At 37.1% G+C, this 7,024-nt stretch overlaps 1 pseudogene across 1 annotated transcript; it reads left to right on the top strand.

The window, feature by feature from the left end:
* Window positions 1-2,069: 2,069 nt before the first annotated feature.
* LOC143557078 (uncharacterized) lies at window positions 2,070-5,523 on the top strand (annotated as a pseudogene). Its single transcript, XR_013139501.1, has 10 exons — window positions 2,070-2,501; window positions 2,581-2,718; window positions 2,899-3,087; window positions 3,858-3,995; window positions 4,082-4,202; window positions 4,285-4,417; window positions 4,483-4,612; window positions 4,684-4,763; window positions 4,841-4,975; window positions 5,061-5,523. The product of XR_013139501.1 is annotated as an uncharacterized LOC143557078 (transcript).
* The last annotated feature ends 1,501 nt before the right edge of the window (window positions 5,524-7,024 follow it).

The following is a 7,024-nucleotide window of genomic DNA, read 5'->3' as shown; positions in this document are numbered from 1 at the left end:
CCCGTTCGTTGAGGGTTATAATTAAACTAGAAATGTGATATGGGTAGTGATAATTAATTGATACATGTAATTGTTATACAGTTATTCGCGCACAGCTAAATAAAGGAATAACCATTAACGGTGAACGTAACAGGACTTAGGTGAGTTTCTAGCCCCACTTCCTTGTTATGTTTTCGTGGTTGTGTGTATACTCAACGTGAACGTTAATACGCTTACCTTAATTGGTAAGCACATGCTATAATGATTGATGCGATAGTATGTGTGAATGTTATGAATGAATGCTTGTCGGTGCGTGAACGATTTTCGGATATTGCACGCATCGACAGAGAAAGTAATATGTAGTATGCCTAGTATGAAATATGTATGTATGAAAGTACGTAATGAAATGACTATGTACGAAAGTACGATTATATAAAGAAATGTATGTATGGTTATATGACGAATGGAAGGTATGGTTAAAAAGGGAACCGACCCTAATAATATCGGCAAATGTAGGGAATCGACCCTAATAACATCGCTGAATGTAGGGAGCCGACTCTAATAATATCGGCGAATGTAGGGAATCGACCCTAATAATATAGGCGAATGTAGGGGACAGGCCCTAATAATATCTGCGAATGTTATAGGGCGGAATGCTCTTTAAAACGTATATGTATGAATGAAAGTATGTATGTATGTATGTAAGTATGGAAGAAAGAATGAATGTATGAATGTATGTAAGTATGTAAGGAAAGACGAGGTATGTATCCTCGGATACGTATCTACGTAAGTATGTGAATGTAATGTATGTTGCCTGATTAACTAGAACTCACTCAGTGTAGCTGACTTTTAGTATGCACGCAGGTTAGCAGACTGAGACAGCTGGTTTGAGTGGGACACATGGCAAGATTGAAGAGGCTGGCATTTTAAGATTTGTCATGATGTTTTGAATGCTATAATTTATGTTATGTTTTAAAAGACAAGTTATGGATGTTTGTAATGAATGGCTGACTTTTATAATATTCCGCGAAAGTTTTAATTCACTCTGATATTTTGAATTGTGTGTATGAGTAAATCTAACGCCAAAGTAGGGCACCAGGATCGGGGCCTTACATGAAGAGAAAACAGGCGACGAATCCTATTAGATCCGTAGAAAATATTACTATAAAGGGGAGAAGGGGTAGAGGCCAACATAAATTGACTTGGGATGAGAGGATTAGTTATGATTTGCTAGACCTAAACCTCCCATCGTATTTTGTTTACACGCCATAAATTGACTTACGATGAGAGACATGGTTAAGTATATGAATTCTTGGAGACTTAGAATTAAGGCTAAGGATTTTTAGGGAGAAAGGAATACCTTAGGGGTTTTTATTTACCGTATTTTTTTAACACACCATTATGTTAACTTCTTTTCATATTTATATATTGTTATCTATACATGTATTAGTATTATTAATTTTATTAAGTGTTATTATCAATTATATTACTGTTGAACTTTGATTCTTTCTTATATTCTTGCATACATATGTTTTTTAGACCTGAGGGTTTCCCTGGAAGCCACTTCTTTATCTCATTGGATAGAGGTACGGTGTGCCTACATCCCACTCTCTCTAAACCCAATTATAGTTTTGCTATTGGTGGGATTCCACTGGCCCACTGGATATATAAATTGATTAACAAACAATAAACAAGTTTGAACTTTAAAAAACAACTAACGAGCCAAGCACGAGCTTTAGATAACGAGCTCGGATATTGACAAAGACCGAATAGCAAACTTGTAGTTACTAAAAGTTATAACAAAAACACATACATATCACATGGACTAAACTAACCTTTAAAATAATACCATAACCGTAAACTTCAAAACTTTTAATACTTCAAAAAGATTTAACTTTGAAGGGCAAATACGTCATTTAAAATATAATAATAATAATAATAATAATAATAATCAGACCGAACTACGTATCTCTCCGCCTATATATACGTTTCCCCTCCCTTCAATTCTTATTATTCTTATTATTATTATTATTACCGGCGACCAGCATTGACCGCCGGAGACGTCTGATTTTCCGGCACCGTAGAACCGAATGGACTCAAACTCATTAGAACTTGAAGCGATTTTGAAGGAGATTGAGCTTGCAAATGCCCAAAACGACGATCACGGATGGCAAACGGTATCGTATAAAAAATCAGGACGTAAAATCGCTAATAAGGCACCTCAACAGTTCTCCGATCAGAACTCCGGTGCCGGTGATGACGTGTTCCGTTCGATTGAACAGATGTCGGAGGATCGTCGACGGAGAATGGTTGAGGTTGAATCTCAAAAAGCTACCGCCGGTGAGATAACGACGGATGAAGTTGAGGATCACGGCAGTGATGTGGAGAGTCTCGCCAGAGAGATGAAGAAGAAGAAGAGTAAACCTAAAACTAAAAAGTTGAAGAAGGCTAAAGTTACGGTTGCTGAGGCAGCAGTGAAGATTAACGATTATGATCTGGCTGTTTTTCTAGCTGATGTAGCGGTAATTTAACATTTTAATACCTAATTATTATTATTATTGAACACGAGATTGAAATGTGTGTTGTAATTGTTTGGTGCAGGTATCGTGCGACTCGCAACCGGACATATGGCTCATGCTACTTGCGGACTATTTCGGTCGGGCGTTTGCGTCGGTTAACAGTTCTCAGTTTCCGTTGATGAGAATACTCAAGGAAGCTACTATCGAAAAGATGATTGATGTAAACACTTTATCTATTTTAAGTAATTTTAAAAGTTTAAATTCATGCTTTTGGTAGGCTATTTACTTTTATAATGATTTAGAAGATTTACCAAATGTTCATGATTGTTACATTTTGATGTAGCTTTTGGAGAATATGTTGCTTTTGAAAAGTCCTTTTTAGATTGGTTTATTTATGCAGATTCCTTTATCACATATATCTGATGATGTTTATAAGACGGCCGCAGAGTGGCTGAACCACCAACCGATAGACGCCCTTGGGTCCTTTACTTTGTGGTCCTTAGATAGCATATTGGCTGACCTGGATCTCCACCACGGAAACAGCAAGGCTTCAAAGAAGGTGGTTCAGCAGCCAAGTTCAAAATCTCAGGTAATGGACCATGGCTTATTTTATACGTGGTTGGGGATAATGCTCATGATGATGAACATATTGCTTTTAGTGTAGATTGTAGATGCTCTCAAACTACAAATTTGTTCTGTTATAGTTGTAGATGCTTTGATCTTTGTTCTTATTAGGGATTCGTCTTGCTTTAGAATCTTGCACAGATAGAAACAATGAGGACTCTTCTTTGACTTTGAATGATGACTGTCTGGTTTTGGGTATCTTATAGAGTCTTAGAATCTTCAACTTAGGCTTTATTCTAAGTACACCTCTTATTCTAGTGGAATCTACCATTCAATATTTGTAAATAATGTTTATCGTGATAAAGTTGCTATTAATGGAAAGAATGAGATTGATAGCATGAACTTCTTATTTCAGCATACTATGTTGACAATCCTTTTTGCACTGTTCAGATGCCTGCAATATATATCATTTTGCGCATTAGAGCTGTTTTTGTGAGATTAAAAAGTGTAGAGAAAAGGAATGATTTGGAAAGGAAATAACCTACAAATTTTGTGGGAAACGTTCACTGATTTTATCTTCAAAACTTTCTCCCAAATATCAAACATTTTGAAGAGAAAAAACTATCAAAGCTTTATAAACGTTGTTTATGACTAAACTACCCTTGATCTGTTTAGAATTATTAGCTCCCTAAGTTCCTTTCAAACTCAAGAACAGGAAAAAATAAAAATAAAAAACAACATTTTTATTGCTTTCTTGTCTATTAATGGAGCATCGTGAGATTTGTGACTTTACAGGTTGCCATATTTGTGGTCTTAGCAATGGTATTACGGTGTAAACCCGATGTACTAATCGGTGTTTTACCCATAATAAAAGATAGTCCCAAATATCAAGGGCTAGAAAAGCTTCCAGTCTTATTGTGGACCATCACACAGGTAACTTGAACCATTTAAGATAACTAGTATCATATTTTCTATAGGTAAAAAGAATTAGCTTCAATAACGAGTTAACTTTTTGATAGGCGAGTCAAGGTGACCTGGTTGTTGGACTGTTCATGTGGGTCCACTTGCTCTTGCCACTAGTTTGCATTAAATCGGTTGTAACCCCCAATCCCGAGACCTTATCTTGCAACTAGTTGAGAGGTTTGAAACATCTATTATTATTTTGGTTCACCAGATTCTTATAGTTCCTATATGTTAATACTTCATTCACTCACTTGTGCAGGATATTATCTTTCCCAAAAGCGCGTACAATTTTAGTAAACGGTGCTGTGAGAAAAGGTGAGCGCGTGGTGCCACCACCCACCCTTGAGCTTCTGATGGGATCCACCTTCCCTGCTCCTACAGCTCGTGTCAAGGTGACCATAACCATAGTATTTAAGTTGAATTTGAACATGAATTTGAAATTCATTTGGTGTATCAGGCAACTGATAGATTTGAAGCCATTTATCCTGTCTTAAAGGAAGTTGCTCTTGCCGTTACCCCGGGCAGTAAAGCTATGAAGCAACTTACACAGCAGTTGTTTCACATTACTGCAAAAGCGGCCGGTCAAGGTAATAAATATTTAGAATACATTACTTAATGTATTAATTATTAAAATATCTTAAATATCATAATTGTACAGGCAACTCTGCTCTGGCAAGTGAAGCAAGTGACATATTCTTATGGTGTTTGACTGAAAATCCAGACTGTTACAAGCAATGGGTAAACGGATGTTATTTTAGATATTTGATTATTTATTTTTAATGTTTCTCGTGTTTTCACTGTAAAAATCAAAACAGGATGATATATATCTGGATCATCTGGAAGCTAGTGCGGTACTTCTAAGAAAACAGTCTGATGAGTGGAATATTAACTCGGCTAAGCTTCCGAGTCTGGATCCTCTGAAATCAGCCTTGAAGAGTTTCTGGGATAAGGTAATCTTGAACAATACTGTTATGCTTTTTTATTGTAACCATGCTGTTTATGTAATGGTGATTAACATAGTAATTATTTATATAGAATGAGAAGGCGATTGCTAGTGGAGATGACCGTGAAGCATTGTTGAAGGAAGCCGACAAGCACTGCAAGGCTATTTTAGGCAAGTTTTCGCGTGGGCATGGTTGCTTGAAGGCAACCGTGTTTCTGACAGTTACAATGGCGGTTGGGGTGGCGGTTATCATCAAAGACCATCCGGTATGGAACTTTGAAAGAACATTTAGATGTTGATTTGTCTCGTTTTTTTACTTCTCTCTCTCTTTGAGGCAGCAAATGACAATAAGGGTATCGAGGTAAATAGTTGAAATAATGGGTTGAATAGGATAAACAAGCCCCCTTTAGGAGCTCGTATCGTTGTGCTTTAGTAAGACATAGATAGGAAACAAACATAGACAAAGGTGGCGTGTGTGTGCGTGTTTCTTTTTTTAATAAAATACTGGAAAGGTAACGTTTTATGCGGGTTAATGTGACAAGAATGTGTGCTATATTTATGGTTGTTTCCTCATGATTTTTTGTATGTTATATATTATATAAATATTAGTATGTTTTCTCAAATCAATGGAGAGTAAAGTTCATAAGTTGAAGGTATTTCTTCCAAAGTGTCAATAATAGTTAGGTAAATTGTAACATCTCCCTCTGGAGTATCAATTCATAGTTCGGTACATTGTCCTTTATAAATTGTCTAAATTAAAATCTCTTTTTTCTTTCAGATTTTTCCATACGAACAATCTCTCTTTGATTTTATATACATTGAATAGTTATAAATTGTAAAGGCCATTAAAAGGAAACTGGACCAACAGGTGGTATCATTTAAAATCCCAATGCAAACAACAGTTCCCTCTTTTCTATAAATTTAAACTTATCCTTTTGACATAACTTTTTAAAAGGGAACAAGCATTGTTTAAGAGCCAAATATATATATATACATCAAAAAAATATTATATACAACATGATTAAATAATTAAATAAATACAATAAGAACTACACAAAAATACAAATATACAATATGAACTTGCATTACCAAACTTGAGTAAAAGCTTAGGCTGAGGGGTGTGGGGCTTCAGCGGGGGCGCGAGAGCCCCTCCGCTCGCGCCCCCAGGCGCGAGCACCACACCACCGAGGCGCGAGAGGGGCGCGAGAGGGGCGCAAGCGCGAAAAACAAGGCGGGCGCAAGCCTGCTAGCGGGAGGCATATGGCGTAAAGGGTCTTTGGGAGACGTGAAAGAGCCGTTGGACCATTTAATTGAGCCGTTGGGCTCATAATTTAATAAAAAAAAAAGTTTTTTCTTCCTATATATAACCAATTTCATATAAATCAATTACCACAACTTCAAAAAAAAACCCAAAATCAACCCATCTTCCCAATTTTTTTTTTTAAAATAATGTCGTCGTACTCGTCTGATTCCGACTCCTCCGAAGAGGATGATTTGCTTCTTCATGTAGGGGGAGTTTTGACCGCAACCGTGGTCAATCTCTTGCAAAATCAAGCCCATCAACCTCGACTCCCGAGGGTTAGAGCACCACCTCGTGATCGTGATCGATCGGGTGCTAACGATACTTTGATTAGGCATTATTTTAGCCCTCAACCGGTATATGCGGAGTCGGATTTTCGAACTCGTTTCCGAATGAGCAGGCAATTGTTCATGCGTATAGCAAGTGATTTAGAGGCACGGTATCCCTTTTTTCAACAAAGGGAGGATGCTAGGGGTCTCCCCGGTTTTACCCCTCTTCAAAAATGCACGGCTGCTATCCGTCAATTAGCGTACGGCATCTCGTCGGACGCTTTGGATGAGTATTTACAGATGTCGAAAAGGGTTGCACGTGAATCCCTTCATTTTTTCTGCCAAGGTAAAAAACATTAATTTTACTTTTTATTAAATATTTATTACATTTTGTAATGTATATTGTACGTAGGAGTCATATCGACTTACGCTCGGAGATATCTGCGTAAACCTACAATGTATGACATCCAACGCATATATGAGGTGC

Source organism: Bidens hawaiensis, unplaced genomic scaffold, assembly GCF_021521415.1.
Source record: "Bidens hawaiensis isolate Kalapana, Puna unplaced genomic scaffold, B.hawaiensis_p1.1 tig00018794_1, whole genome shotgun sequence".
In the NCBI taxonomy this organism is placed as follows: domain Eukaryota; kingdom Viridiplantae; phylum Streptophyta; class Magnoliopsida; order Asterales; family Asteraceae; genus Bidens; species Bidens hawaiensis.
The sequence above is the reverse complement of the archived record's forward strand: the minus strand, read 5'-3'. Positions and strand labels throughout refer to the sequence as shown.